Source organism: Hippoglossus stenolepis, chromosome 8 (genome assembly GCF_022539355.2).
Source record: "Hippoglossus stenolepis isolate QCI-W04-F060 chromosome 8, HSTE1.2, whole genome shotgun sequence".
Taxonomy (NCBI): domain Eukaryota; kingdom Metazoa; phylum Chordata; class Actinopteri; order Pleuronectiformes; family Pleuronectidae; genus Hippoglossus; species Hippoglossus stenolepis.
In genome coordinates, this window is record NC_061490.1 from 4,203,452 (window position 1) to 4,219,803 (window position 16,352).

General features: G+C 42.4%; 1 long non-coding RNA gene across 2 annotated transcripts in view; it reads left to right on the forward strand.

Moving 5' to 3' along the window:
- The window catches only part of LOC118113973, a 68,475-nt gene extending 52,367 nt beyond the window's left edge, over positions 1 to 16,108 (forward strand). Inside the window, exons 4-5 of one of the 2 annotated variants that reach the window (XR_004697401.2) lie at positions 1,312 to 1,391; positions 16,006 to 16,108. This is a non-coding gene — a long non-coding RNA (uncharacterized LOC118113973). Of the gene's footprint in view, positions 1 to 1,311; positions 1,856 to 16,005 lie in introns of those variants that run through there. The other variant, XR_004697400.1, reaches the window with a different exon arrangement.
- Positions 16,109 to 16,352: the final 244 nt, after the last annotated feature.

Here is a 16,352-nt window from a genome sequence, read left to right on the forward strand (position 1 = left end):
AACATATGGTCACGGAGCACCTTGAACATGTTTGGGTGACCACAACTACTTGGCCTGCGCTGCTACAGCAAAAGAGACAGGGGCACTGAAGGAGGTTCAGAGCCACCTTGCTAAAGCAGAGCAAGGATAAGGAGGGAGTGTGAGGCTGCCAACAGCGGCCATCATCAGTCACTGGTTTCCCGTACACAGGTAAAGCCATGTGAAGTCGCCTGGCGAGACAGAGACGTGGGCCTCCGCAGACGTTCGGGCTCGCCTCTCCTCCTCCCCTGTTTCTGTTGTTATAAATGTGTGCAATCATAAGGTGCAATATCATCACCCTGTTGTTCAAACAGCCAAGCCTCGTCTAATCGCTTCCACGTTTCCTCAGTGCTAAGCTCATTAGTGGGTGACCTAAAGGCATGTCGGAAAAAAAGACAAGCGAGAAACCAAAAAAAAAAATCTTTGTATAATGGATGCTTGCTGTTTTGAGATAGTAAAAATAAACAGGTCTGCGGCTTTGGTAATAAATATGCTGTAAACTTCGGCTCAGAGTGTGAGTTCATCACAAACGTCTCGCTAATAACCCGACGTGTGTGTGTGCATGTATTCTCAGTGTACAGTATGCGTGCGAGCGTGCCGGCATTTCAGCTTGTGCGTGAGTCTGTCGTGTCATTTGCATGTGTGTGTGTGTGTGTTTGTCTTTGAGCTGGCTGAGGGTGGCGGCGGAGCGTTGGCAGGGATTGGGGGCGGGTGGGGCGGGTGGGGCGGGTGGTGTCGAAGATGATGACTCGCTGTTAGACTCCGCGAATGGGGATGTGAGAGTCTCTCTGGTGTCTGAGCGTCCGGCCCAGGTGGCGACTGGAAGGCCGACTTCATTAGCCTTAAAGAGGAAACAAAGGAAGATGCGTCGTGAAAAAAAAAGTGCCATCCCTCATCTGCGAGGCCACCGCCTGACACATTAGGAATCTGTATGCTCAATTAACCACTGGCAGGCTCATTTTTCCTCTCCTTCCCTCTCTCTCTTCCCCTTACTCTCGGCCGAACAGCGCAGAGCGATCACACTAGACTTAATACATAGCAGGTTTATGACATTCTACACTGACAACATATTTAATTCAGTGGGAATATATGTTTTAATTGAGTTTTATTTGAAGTAAGCAGATATAAAACTTTGGAACACTTTAATGTGTGAAAGTAAAAAAAAAAAACCCTCATGTTGTAATTGTAGCAATTTGTCACTTAGATTAAATAAAACAAAAGTTGTTGAAAATGCTTTTAAAACTTTTTCTCTATATACAACAAATCCACAACTGCCTCTATTGTTCATTTCAGGAGGAAGGGGGAAGTCGGATGCCTGGGAGGAAAAGAAGTGGCATGCCAAAAACACATTAATCCTCAAGTTCAATTTGCACGTGAGTTCTATTATTAGGTCTCCTGTTGCTGAGAAATGTGGGGGGGAATTTACACAGGAATTTATACATAGAAATTGCAACATGGCAGATTTATAGATTTATGGTTTATTACATATCAGATCTGTAGTATATTTGGGCCTCATAGGCCTTGATACTGACACATGATGCTAACTCATGCATTACAGCAGAGCTCAATATAGATATACAGTATGTGATAAATGAGACTTAGCAACCAAGCCAGAAGTGGTGTGTTTTTCTTTGTCAAAACCTGGTGCCTACATTGCCCACAATGCAACAGTTCAGTTGGTGATTTGCTTGTGTTATGCTGTTGCTCATGTGGCTAATATGGCATCAAGCGGCCTACAGAGGTGTGTTAATATCACTTTGTTTTTCACTCCACATCCCATATTTTCATTTTTTCATGTTCTTTTTTATGTTAATTCTGTACTGAGTGAAGTTCAACATGGACCGAATCATTTGCACTTGTTTCACTGTCTGTACAGCCCTGCTATAAATGAAATATACACATTTGAAATCCAGACTGAATCTTTTATTGTTCTGTGTGAATCCTTCTCTGCTTCGTCATACTTTTTACACTCCAGTATCAAATAACACAAGTCAAGTGACATCACTTAGGGCAGTTTATCAGATTTTAAACATCTACTTTTATAGACTGAATACCATCTTTTACACTTTTGCAGTAATGCTCCCATTACCTATAAACAGACTGATGTGTAAAAAAGGTGTTCCTCTTTAATGGGTGCTGATATAATGCATCAGTGAGTTTCATGTGACATATACCTGCACACGAACGGGTTCCAAAACCACCATTTTTTATGGACAATGACCTTGACCCCCGTCTGCTCCTTTCATTAACATGAACATGCACACACCCAGGAGTCAAACATACTCCTTTCCCTACAAATGGTGTCCTGAACTGGCTGGATGACCCGAGGATCCTTATCTTCCCATCAACCTCCTGTGAAAAATGACAAAGTGCAACACGGCCGTGGCTGGGGTGGGGTTTAAGGTTGTGTAAGGAGGAGTGTGGGGGGCGGGCAGGGGGGGGCACTGTGATACGCATCAGCCTTTGATTAACGAGGTGAGCTGGGTGCTCTTTAAAATCACAGGGGTCACGGCTTAAGAGGCCTCCATCTAACACTTCGCCACACTTCACAGGACCAACTTCTTCGTATTATCGGACACGCCCCCTCTCTCCCTCTCTTTTATCCCCCCCCTCCCTTCTCTCTGCCTCCCTCTCTCTGAGGGAGAGAGGTCTATCAGAGAGATGAAAAATGGCGTGCAGCTGGCCGAGCACTTCCTTCCCCTTGTCAGGGTCAACAGTTCACTATGCTGATAGAGACCCTCACACCTCCATTAATAAGAGCTCTCCTGCACTCACACAGGTCGCCTTGCTGCATCGCTGGGCGACCATCACTCCTACCTTTGTCTGGATGTTCCATCATTGCATTCCTCCATCCCTGCATAAGTCAGTCTTTTCTTCTAGGAGGGGGTGGGTGATGACTGACAGCTGGTTCTAGTTTGTGTAGGTGGCCTGCACCAGTAGAAGTCGAACAGTGAATCCACGACCTGTGTAATTATTCTGTAAATATCTGTCCAGAGATGATTGTGTTTCATTTTTTCTGTCATTTTGATTCTCCATCTAAAATCTTTCATGCATGTTTATACTTCCTGTGGGAAAGACCCGTGTCAAGTAATTTTACACGTTAACGTTTTATCCTGGAAAATAACCTGTTCCAACACGTTACCCAACTTTTTCAACATGCTCAAGACTTTTGAATGGTATAAACACATGTGACCATTACTCATTATTGCATGTGGCCTTGCATTGGGCTTTTGGGTGTTTTCATTTTCTGTCAACATCAGTTTTTCAGGTGCTTTTCTCTTCCTCAAAGTCCCCAGTGGCTTCAAATGACAAAAAATAACTTCTATTTAAGAATATTCAAGTCTGCACTGGAATGAGTGTGTTAACTAATGTGTAAACTTTTTGACATCAGCTTTATTGCCAGCATTAGCAGAATGGATTGACAGCAGGGGCCGGCCAGGTCAGATTTAAAGTGCATCCAAAAAGAGGCGCTAATCATAATGCTGAGCTTGTTGAGCTGCTAATTGTATCTATTGTGAGGATGCAGAGTGCCTGATCAAAGGGCCCGAATGTATACGTGTGTGTTTGTGTGTGTGCTGGCCTGTACTGATTAAGAGGAGAATTAGCCCACCATCCTGAGGAGGGAGGCAACCAGAGGGGTTCAGGGAGAGAAGAGAGGGGGGGTGATGGTGGTGGTGGTGCAGGAGGAGGAGGAGGGGGGGTTTGGTGTCCCCCTCCTGGAGACGAGCCCTGACCTTCTCATTTCATCCTCATTAGTATCTCATGTCAACAGAGCAGCCACTCCTTAATCATCTGCTATCATCCCAGGCCGACGCGGACACAAGCTCACACACACACACACACACACACACACACAAATAAAGACAGATAAACACAAACTAGCACACACGTCTGCTCTCAATGACACATTCACATGTATGGAAAAACATGTGTATATATGTAAATGACTATATGATGCACTGCATGTTATTAATATCACTTGTCCTCCAAACAATCGGACTTACCTCTGGAAACAATAATCCTGCAGTTACAGAGTAATTCAAGTTATTTTAAAGTTTATAACTATACAACCTGCCCTCTCAGCACTGCTCAGTGAAGTGTCACCACATTAACTCAGTTATCTTTATTTCATTTCCACACAACAAATTCAATAGTATGTTTGTCTGTGTTGTTCTTATGAGATGGTGTGGCGGACAGCACCGCAGCAGAGGGTGGGCTCGTCTGTCTGTGTCGGCCTCAGCCCCAGCAGGGTCGGGAAGGGGGGAGCGGGGGCTCGGGGTGCCAGCACAAATGAGCTCCATTCATTTCCCCCCACTTCGGCATATGGTGGCCCATTGTCCTCGGCCACAGAGCCAGAAGTGATGCAATTTGTTGGCATGTCCTGTCATTTCACAAACTGCCCATCCCACCGAGGGCCCCGGCCAGCAGAAGACAAGCAAGGGCAGCTTGTTGTTTCACCCGATCCACACACAACACGTGTATTTTGTGTGTGTGTGTGTGTGTGTGTGTGTGTGTACTGGAGATCATCCAGAACTGGTAACAACAGCTCCAACACCTACAAACACAATAAAGACATATGTAGTCATTTGCACAAATATTTTGATGAACAGAAGAAAGACAGAAACAACAGGATCAATCAGAGTAAATCGTCTTGGAGATTATAATGTACAGTATCTGTGTCAATCCCTGTTGTTTCCCCCTGTTGTAAAAATAGCTTATCCTTATTCACAGAATAAGATCTAATCTGATTTGCACTCTAAGACAAGATAGGCTCCTGCTTCATGTTATGCAAAGACATCAGTCTTGGAAAAACAACACATATGTAGAAAAAAACAAGAAAACAAGCGTTAATGACATGAAATCAAAACCAGCATACAAAGAATAAACAGTGAAACCACAGATACACGAGTGAGAGTGAAGCGGGCAGCTCATCCGTGGCCTGTTCCTGGTTTCACTATGCCGAGCGTGAAGCTCCTGTCTGACACTGAGGGGGAAGGAGTCTTTTTAACTTCCTGAAAAAGCAAACTTTTGACATGATGTGCACAATATGAGCAATGCAGCAGCAGAAGGAAAGAAAGAAGTGTCTAGACATGATTGCATTTAGGTCAGACAGAGGAAAACGTATGATCACACACAGTCATGCACAAAGAAAAAAAAAACAACAGTGTATGGTGTTGACAGGCGTGTGGTTGGCCAGGGTCAAACGTCACTGAACCCATTCCACACTAACATTTCTGTGTGTGTGTGTGTGTCTGTGTGTGGGTGTGCGCTTCACGGCGTGGTGTCGCTCAATACTGGTTGTGTCGGTTGGAGGTTTGCTTCTCATCGTCCGCACAGTGTGTGACCACGCCCTGCTTGCAGCCGTGTGCACGCTCTCTTGGCGTGTGATGGGAGCGTGGGCTTTCCCACTGAGAGGAAATCAACAGAGAGGAGCACCTTCAGAACCGGAGTCGACTTCACTTCAGCAGCGCTCTGAAGATTGATGACGTTGCTCCCAGTTTCTGCGGCTGTAAGGAACAAGTGGCCCTCAGAGGCTCATTATACCTCGGTGAGATTTGGAGAATGGAGTGACACCGCTCCTGACTACCAGATTTATCCTTTGAATTGGACCTGGTTGCTCTTTCACAAATGTCAGCTGGAGAACTGTACCGAACGCCAGCTATGTGATTTCATGACTTCGGCTGAAAACCCCCCCGCTGAAGGCGAGAAACATTGTGGCACAAATAGAACAAGATAATACACTTTTTGTTTATTTGTCACATGCAAAACCAGTCAGATAATCTTTGTCTGTCACACAAACATTTAGCCGGGCTAACTGTGGTCCATCTAATACCCCATTGATACGTCCCTGACCTCAATCCTGGCCACACTTCTCTACCCCCCCTGCTCTGTTCTTCCAGCCACCATGCTGTGGTAGCAGAGATCCCTCTTCAGTCCTATCCTTAACCCCATTTGTACCCTCCGCACCCCCACTCACCCCCCCACCCCAACCTGTCAGGCACCGGCTTCCCATGTCCATCACCGGGTGATGGATGAGGTGGAAGGTCGTCACCCCACTCTTCAGAGTTCACAGATCCCATCAGCCGTGCGGACACCCCCAAATCATAGCAGAGGGGGGCGTGGCGGAAATCATATGTTTGGGGAAGAGAAAACATGGAACAGGGATGTGTCACAGTGCAAAATTTGGTTTCACGGAGACGTGTCACAGGCAATATACATATCATTCATAAAGTATTTACTTTTAGATTTCAAAGTACTTATCAAATCATCTTGTACTTTTGTTTACCTGGTTTCATGGCAGGAGTTTCAAACTCTTGGGATTCGGCAGCGTTTACTCAAAATAGCAATGAAACAGTTAACACAAGTAAAAGATTGTTTGTTATGTCCGAATTGTTCAGGTAAAGTGTGAGGATTTATTGTGTTTTCCAAATAACAGGACAACTTATTATTAAATAGATATCTGGCACGGAGTAGAAAAATAGAAATGATTTGGCAAAAGGTAATTTTCCTTAAAAAGCAATGAAATTGTATTGCACCCTGGTATAAACTAGTGAAGTGTCTCACCCCTGACTGACCTTAAATTGCCTCTTGAGGCCCATGGCGTTGTAGGAAAAACAGTATATTCCATGGGGTCATTTCACATGTGTCCTGGTAAACAAAGCTGCAGCATATGATTGGTGTTTAAATCGCCGAGGGAACTGGCGCAGGCAAACTGATCCTGGGTGAGTCCGTCCCCAGTTTTCCAGGAACAGAGCACATGGCGGCCACAGGAGGCAGGGTTTTCTCTCAGTCATATCAAATTGATATAGTATACATGAACAAGAAAAATAAACAATACACAATAGTGTCAAGCGTGGCCACTGACAGGAGCATAGATCAATGTTATATCCCGCTTTTGCAAAAATACCTAATTCCCCTTATTTAATCAAGCTTCTCCTTGCTCTGGCCCCTTTGGCTGATTTATAACACCCGCTGCCTTTATGAGTACCTGTTTCATTTTCTTGTCTCTGCTCTGACACCTAAAGTGATAGGAATTTTATGCTTTTGATAACAATATGAGTTTCGCTTTGGCCCCGGAATTCATGGCCCTGTCAGTGGCCAATAAATAACAGCAGCTGCGGCAAAAACATTCACGAGCTTCCACGACCAAAACATCCATCCAATAGGATTTACCTTGGGATGATGCAGAAGAAGCTATGAATAGAAAAAGGAAAAAAGACAGGGCATCACAGGAGGGGACATCTATCGAGAGAGCGCAGGATCATAGTGAAAGGTCATGTCAATGAGAGTGGAAGTGTGAGATGTTTTCCGGTGTCGACTCGTCAGGATTCATAATTGGTGTGCTGTCATATGAGCGTTTTGATAATGTCACATGAACATAAAGGCCATACTGTGACATACCGTCCTTTAGACATTGTACGTATGTACAGCAGAGGAGCTCAAACATTTTCATGTCACGGACTCCAGAGTAAAAAATCATTACAGGTCATGAACCCTTATTTGACTTTATCCCGAGGACTCAGGGAGGTAAGATCTTTGTTGTTGGATGTGTTTAGATTTTTACTGCCTACACTTTATCCTCATGAATATAGCTATTTAGGGCATTTTTATTCTGTAATTATTGTATTGTAATTATAGCATTCCATTGTGTGTGATCCAGAGTTACTGATTATCTTTTTATATGATTGATATCAGCCTCAATGTTAATGGTTACTCTCCTGCAGGCGCAAAAGAACTCTGCTAAGTTATTATTTAAATTGTTACTGAAACACAGGACGGCTCATTCAAATCACTGACTGCTGTCATTCATTACGAATATCTGCAAATTATCATTTATACATTTTTCTTCTGATCCTTTTTGGCTGGAGCTCAGTGACAGAACCAGATTTGCTCTGTTGCTGACTAACGCTCAGGCCACACTGCGGAACGACTTGCTTTTCATTTTGGCGCCCACGTTAACTTTCAGCACAGTTTCAATGTTTATCTGTTGAATATGTCACAAACATTCTTATTTGCAAGACTTTGTGTACCTGTTTCAAAGTAATAGCACTCAGCGTTTCTGTTGACTGACCTTTGATTGTTATTGCAGGACCGGAAGATGCATGGCTTCATACCACAGTGTCCTGCCATTTAGTCGAGTACATAACCCGACTTCTATTGGAGGTAATACAGTAGTTATACCAGCTCAGACACATGCGACTTGCTCGTCCAAGTAGTGAGACACAAAGCAAGGTACATTTTCACCAACGTCCTGAAGTAGATTCAAGCTGCTTTTAACGTTATTTGCGTCTTTTCGTGTCCCTTCGTTCGCCACAGCGTTGACTGGAGCTTGGGCAGAGTTCAAAGAGTCATTTTTTGGAACTTTCAATCCATTCCAATCTGAAGTGATTAACAGCCAGTAAGATAATGTCATTTTAGCAATGAAAAAAGTTTAGTTCATCTTCCACAATAATTTTGCTATCAATAGCTTTTTAAATCTCTGATTTAGTTTGACGTCCGCCATCTTGCCTTTATTCTTCATGTAACTCGTTTAATTTCTTTTTAAATGCTTCTATTTTGTCTTGTGTTCTGGTGTTTTTACAGTTTGTTGTGATGTCTTTTTTATTTTATGTAAAGCACGCGGCTGTGGGGTACAGCGGTCGTCCTCCAACCAGAAGGTCGGCAGTTCGATCCCAGTCTTCCCCATCTGCATGCCGAAGTGTCCTTGGGCAAGATGCTGAACCCCCAAAAAGTGCTGCTAATAGATGCACAGCATGAATGTGTGTGTGAATGGGTGAATGTCAAACTGTAATGTAAAGCGCTTTGTGTGGTCATCAAGACTAGAAAAGCCCTATATAAATACAAACCATTTACCATTTACTTTGAATTGCCTTGTTGAAATTTGCTATACAAATAAACTTTGGCATTAAGCATTTTTGACAACTGTCATACTTCCATCTCAAGTTGTATGTCTCCAGGGACTTAATGAACCATAGTATCCCCACACAGCAGTTAAATCATCTGTTATTTATATGTTCTGGACTTTTTAATAATATCTGTAATGGCTGATCAAGGCTCCTGGTGTCACTGTGAGCTCATGCTTTCATTGTAGGCCGATACAATTAATTAGCTTCTGAAAACAAGAATGCTGTCCTCCTGTATATTCGTTGTTACGTCTACTTCAAAACTATATATCAAGTTAATCTCTGTTGTCAAAAAATTATGTCTCTGTGCAATTAAATGCCACAGCAAATATGTTTGGTACGAAACATAATTGGGATCAGATTGTGTTTGTTATAAACATTGTGAGGTTATGTTATTAATTTAAGTATTTGGCAAGCTGGCAAATATGTAGGATGATAGTGATAAGTACCAGTAAAAAGAAAACACATTGCATTATTGTAATTATCACACTTAGGTGATAAAACCAGCTCTTGACTTCATAAGATATTAGCTGGATGTAGCCTGCAGCTGAATGTTTTGGATGGCATATTTCTTTCATTTCCACTTGATACAGACAACATATCATGTAAACAGAAACAATGAATTACTTAGTGTGTTCTGCAGTCAACACCTAATACTAACCTGAAACACTCAAACTACTCACTACATGTTGAAGGTCTGCACCTGGCTTATGGGCCACAAAAAACAAGAAAAAAGATACGAAAAATTAAGCCCTGAATGGCTCTGAGAGGGATTTGATAGATTTATATTGACACACATTCCATTGACAAATTGGCTGTTTCTGCGTTGTTGCCAGAAACCTGCTGGTTACCTTGGCGATGACATTAAACCCAGTGAAAACAGCTCTTTACGTGTGATGAAGTCAAACAAAGATGACACACTGTACCCACCGACTATATCTAAGGAATAGGAAGCAAAATGTCAAGCATTTCAAAAGAAAGCTGTTGTAAACTGTGGTTACGGAGACTCTAACAAATCACTGGCCAACACTGAAGGTCTCTTTGTTCCGACCCCTCTTGGTCCTCACTAAGTGAATATTATGGGTCTGAGTGAAAGGAAGGAGAGTGAGATGTTTTTATTTTGTGTGTGTGTGTGTGTGTGTGTGTGTGTGTGTGTGTGTGTGTGTGTGTGTGTGTGTGTGTGTGTGTGTGTGTGTGTCCCTACTTGAGCTCTGTGTGTGTTTGGCACAGGGGCCTCAAAAGACCGCAAGGAAAAGAAAAGGCAGGATCACAACAACTATTTGGTGCTATAGGGGTGTGAACTGGCACATGCTCTTGGCAAGGGCACAATGCATGGTGGGATGGCAGTAACCAGAAGCCCCCTGACAGGGACAGAAGCTGCTAGTTGGGGCCGAGACCAGCGTCTCTGCGGGGCCACAGGGGAAGACGGGAGAAAGAGTAGATCAGAAGCAGAGGGGAAAATTGAGACAGATTTTCTTGCAGGTGTTAAGACAATAGGCCGACAAGTGATCTAATTGTTGGAGCATGTTTGGGAAGAGTGTAGCGGGGGTGGGGGGTGGGGGTGGTGTTCAATTGGGTGGGGATGGAGGTTCAGAGATGACAAGCAACTTATACTCCACTGTGTGAAGAAGGCAGCGTACTGGACGATGCTCAGTTGTATTTTAGAGTTTTGGTGAACTTTTTTTAATTCTAAAAATAAAGATTTCTTTGAAATTTGGTATAGATATGGTGCCAAGAGGCAGATTCTCATGACCTCCGCTCCCCTTTAAAATGTATTGGCACCCCCCCACACACACACACACACTGACTTTGCTGCTCTCTTCTCTCTCTCTCTCTCTCTCTCTCTCACTCTCTCACACACAGACTCAGCTGATCCGCAAAAGTTTAAACACTTCATAGCTGCGCATTCATCTGCCCGTTCCGCTCGCTCTCTTCCTCTCTCTCTTTCTTGTGCTGACACACACGCACTGACACACACAAACAGTGTCATCGGACACCTGTGTAAAGTCAGACTGGGTAAAAACAACAGAATTTGAGCTTAGACAATGTATGGAGAGCCGGAGGAGATAGCGACGTGCCCGGTTTGGCTGGATTCGGTCGGCAGTGCGCAGCTTAAATGATAGAGACACAGAGAGGAGCAGTAAATTACTGACAGAGCCGGTAATAACTGTAATACATAACTTTTTGACGGTCCAAACATGTATGAAAAGACAAAGTGAACACAGTAGGCGGATTACTTGATCACTATAACCAAATTATTTAAACAGCATTTGTTTGGGAACGATTCTGTCCCAAGCTTTTTGATCCATATAAACGGTCGACTGCTATATCTGTGATCACTATGAGTGGTTTCCACTGTACTTTTTTGGAACGGCAAAGGAGAGTTGTTTTCCCGTGTGTGGCCTGAGCCAGAACTTGCTAAAATGTCAGCAATTTGGCAACTCATGCTTGGTAGTCCCATTAGTAAAACTGCAACATGTATTGTATGCTTCAGCTATAGGCCGTACATTAATGACAGCAAGATAAGTTGCTATTTTTAAATTGTACTGGTATTGGTTCGGTACTCAGTGTCGGCCGATACACAAAGTCTAGGTATCAGACTCGGTATCATGAAGGGAAAAATGGAATCAAAACTTTTCAAATCACTAGTAGCACGTTAGCATGCTGACATTTCCAATTAAGGATAATTTTAGGATTATGCTTCATTTTAAAAAGAATGTTTTTTCTTTCCATTATTTTTATATGAATGTTTTTTCAATTCTTATTTCATCCTGGTAGATTTATTTTTCTTCATTATGATCCTACATGAGGTCAAACCTCAGTGCTGCAGTACTTCCTACTCATACCACATATGCAGTAGTGTATTAGTACACATTGTATTACATTAAAGGTGCAGACCTTTAACACAGAAACACATTTACACACAACCTAATCAACAAGCCCCACTTTAAATTATTCAGAAACACGGCTCGGCCCTATCCATATTCTCTGGTGAGAGAGGCCAGGATATATTTGGAACATCACACTTTTAAGAGCGTGAGCTTCAGCTCCCCTGGGTCATTTTCTGCTCTGGTCTTAATTGAGAGTGTTCTGGAAAAATCATTACTATATTAATGATTTAACACAAAGTAACTACCTGCTTTTTTCCAGGAGGAAAGGGAGATTTGCTTCGAATCAATACCCATGCACGCTCATTATAAGGGGGGTAAAGTTATAGTAATTAGGCAGACACCAATAACTTTTTAATGATCTTTGTTTTTAATTGCATATTATCGGGTTGCACAGTCTGTGTGTTTATACCCAAATATAAGATAATGGTGAGGGGTGAAGTAGATTAAAGAGAGGAGGCACCTGCAAGTTTTTTAGTATTTTACCTTAGTGGCAACAACAACAGCACTGATACTTTACAGCATGGGGGAGGAGGTCGACATGAATGTGACCCCTCTTGTCTTTTTTTATGCATCAGTTTCCAGTAATGGGCATAAACACTGTCCCTGGGTTGTTTTGAAATATTTGTGAGACGATACTTCCCTCCCTGCTGTCCTTTTGGGTGAGGAAGTGAAAGGACTGTGGGGTGAAATATTCGAGGGAGGTTAGGAGAAATCAAAAGATTAACATGCGAGCGGAATGATGGCATTTTACTATCACATGCTTCTTTTCTTTGGTAACAAAAGATTTCCTTTTCGTTTCAGCAGACCGCAGGCTGTGTGAAGTGCCAGTGTTTACTAGGAAAGGTACCATTTTGCTACGATGAGAGGAAAAGCAATAAAAATATGAATGAAAATGAGGTTAAATCCAACAGCAGTGGAGGCCATCTGTTAGCTCTTAAAGGGGAAGTGGTCTCCTCAAAGCAGCGGAGGGGTGAGTGTCTGAGAGAGAATAGGGAGGGTGGGGGGGGGAGGCTGGGTAAATGTGGTGATAGAAAGCACCCAGGAATGCCAGGCTGGCAATCAAGGACTGCTCTGAATAAGTGAGCCAGCCAAGACCTTTTTTTCTTCCTCTACTTCTGCCCAATCCCTTCTTTTACCCCACCCCCCCACCCCACTCACCCACCCAACTCCCTCCCTCCCTTGGCCTGTTCTCCCTGGCCCGCTCCCCAAAAAAACTGCAGCAGATTGTCAATTCAATGACTCCCCTGTCAGGTGATTATCTAGGAGCTTTAATGTAATCTTCCACTCACTCGTACCATATTTCAATTACGACTGCCATTGTGAAACAAGCTGCATATTCAATTCACCGATCGGCCCGCCGCCGCCTCAACAATGTCAACTGTAAAAGAACGCCAGCTGAAGGCAATTACGCATGTTTTCAGAGCCAATTATGATCGCTCTCACGGCGACGGTTATGCCACGAGCAAGGGAGTGTTCAGAAATTTTTAATTTAATGACAATATGCTCGTGGTAGGTTTCGGCGCGCCGCCCCCACTCCCCCGGCCTGCCATCTCGGCATCCACAGAGGGGACCATTAAGGCAGATAGGAGAAGATTATGACCTCTCTCAAGGGCCACGCTGGGAGCACAGGGAGGCTCTCAGCAGTGCAGGGTGGAAGGCATCCACTCATCCTCTCCGCAGGATCACAGCTGGCTGGGCCGAGCGAGAGAGGAAGGCTGGTTAGCTCGTCTTCCAGTTTGGACTGTGCCTGCAGAGGGAGCATAAACTCACACATTCCCACAGCAGGCCACAGACTGAGAGATGCTGTAAAGAGAGATCAGAGTCCACTCGGCGGGAATTCTTCCTTGACATTTCTGAGACACATGGCTCATCAGATCATTGGGTCTGAAAGCTTTCGGAAAGTGGTTTTCAGCTTGTTTTCAACGTGTTTTGCTTCAAACTCTGAAAACTAGTTCAAGTACACAACACAATATTGATTGAGTAAAAAAGAGTTTCGTTATAACGCAATTTCTTATTAATAAAGATCATTTTTACTGAATAATTTATTTAGTTAATTGAATGTCATAAAATACTGAAAATGCCCTTAACAAGTGTTGCAAGGTCATATCTGAAAGTTGCTTGTTTTGTCCGTCAATTCAATGCTGTTAGGTTTGATATAAAATTCATAAATAAATGAATTAATTAGCTTTATTTACATACAACTTTTCAAAAACATGCTTTACAGACATAAGACTTAATGTAAGATAAATATAAAACACAAAATATATTTACATATTGAATACACATTACATAAGATAATGCTAAGAAGATGCTATTTTTTGTAAAAATGTTGATAGATAAATAAGTAATAATTTAATATATATTAATAATTCTCACGCTAAAAAAATCAGATAACTATTAATTGTTTAACTCTAAAAAGGAAACCAAGAGCTGGTTCTATTCTTTGTTCATAATGACCTGATTATGCAGCTACAGGCTGTGGATTACATCAGATTTTTATTTACCATCTCAGTGATGGAGAACATATTGTTCATAGTTTTGAGCAACAGATTTAAACGCTCCATTGTTCAAACAGAATGCAGGTTAGATCCGAGCGTCCCTCCCTCCCCCACTGGGATGTTTGTATAAAACCCAGTCAGTTCTCAGGGGTAGAGGTTGACAGGAGAAGACATCACCCTGGTCCCTGGGAGATTGGCGAACACAACACATATATTAATGCATTAAATGTGTTGACTGTGTTCAGCCCAGGGATGTAGGAGGAAGCGAGAGAGAGAAAAAAGGTTAGGGGGAAGAGGAAGAAGAAGAAAAATAAAGCTGTTGTAATGTATGGTGTTGTCTTGTATAGCGTGTCTGGCAGCGGAGGGGCGGGGTTCGGAGGAGTGTCGGCCAGATTATAAGGCCTGTGGTGAGAGATGAGGGATGGCCGACTTGTAAACAAGTGACAAGCGTCCTGGATGACAATTCCTAATCCATCATAGTGCTGTCAGCGGTGACCGGCGAGGTGACGGACAGGACCCAGGAGAGGAGACAGCTGCTCCACGTCAATCCACATCATAATTTGAAAAGCTTTTCCACATGAGCTGAAACAGACGAAAAAGAGAAGGAGGGAAGAAGTCATGCATCCCACTATCTGCAACCTCCTCCATCTGCCTTCCATCTCCCTCCTCTCCTCCGTCTCACTTCTCCTCCTCCCTGCTGCTCAGGACTGAGATAATGTAGCATCCTCCTCTTTTTCACATAGGAAACCATGTATGCGTTAATTGACTTTGGTGATGGGACTATAATCAGATAAAGAGTGCATCAATGTAAATGTACACAAGACATTTAGAAAATGCAATCACCCCCTTATGGATGTGTTCATCATACTGTACAGACATATATGTGTGTAATAACTTCCGGGGATGTGGGAAGACAGGAAGAGTTAGTTAGTTTGTTGATGAGCAGAAGTTACCTTTTTTAACTTGAGCTTTTTTTCCTAGTTCAGAAACATGTCATCAACAAAGTCACTAATGCTGATTCTTTTTTAGCCATTTAGTTTATTGTTTAGACCCACAGACCCTTATTGTGTAAATGACTGTAATTGCAAAATACTTTAACTTATTTACCATGACTTTGAAACCTAATATGTAGAAAAATACTGGAGGTGTTTCACTTCTCTTTGCCACAAAGTGGTGCTGAACATTTGATGAAGGTGCCAAAAAAAAAAGACTTGACAATAAAGTAAAGTTATAACAGGAAATATTTCATCTTGTATATGTTGCATGCTACACTTACACCAAAAGTTGCAAAAGCTCCAAGTTAGTCTTGCATTCTAAATGCGTAAAGTACAGTAAAGTAAAGTTCATAAATAATGGCAACGACATGTAATTAGAGAATAAAAATGAAAAGTGCTCATTATGCAGACTCCTCCATGTGGATATTACAGTTTAATATTGTTAAAAGTTGTGCATTCATCTGTGAAAAGCAGTTAAAATGATTAAAATTCTCATTTTACCTGCTTCATATACTTTTTGTTGTTTAACAGTGAGTAAACTATTATTATTATTTATTATTATATATTATTATGTAAAAAGTACACATTTTTTTCTTGGAAAAGTAAACGAGTATCTCAGAATTTTATTCATGTGTAGAATAGGAAATACTTAGAGTAGATGAGTTATGCATGAACAAATACATGTGTTTATTTTCCACAGAGTCATGTGCAGATCTGCATGTTGTTGGACTGTGGGAGGAAGACAGTGCCTGAAGAAAACCTGCATATACACGTGGCCAACACGCAAACTCCATGCAAACCAAACCATCCTTTAAAGAATAAAATGTCATTTTCTGCAATGACATTTTTTTATACATGTCTTTGGCTCAAAATCCTATTCATAAGCAGTTATAATAAATATATATTACAGCTACAATATGCTAATTTAAGGTTAGAAGTAAACACAATCTAGACTATAAGTACAGATATGAGATGTTCATTAACACCAGGAGTAAAGAGGCCTCTATGAGTATTAATCTTCCTCTTGGCTGTCGGCCGGCTGATTTA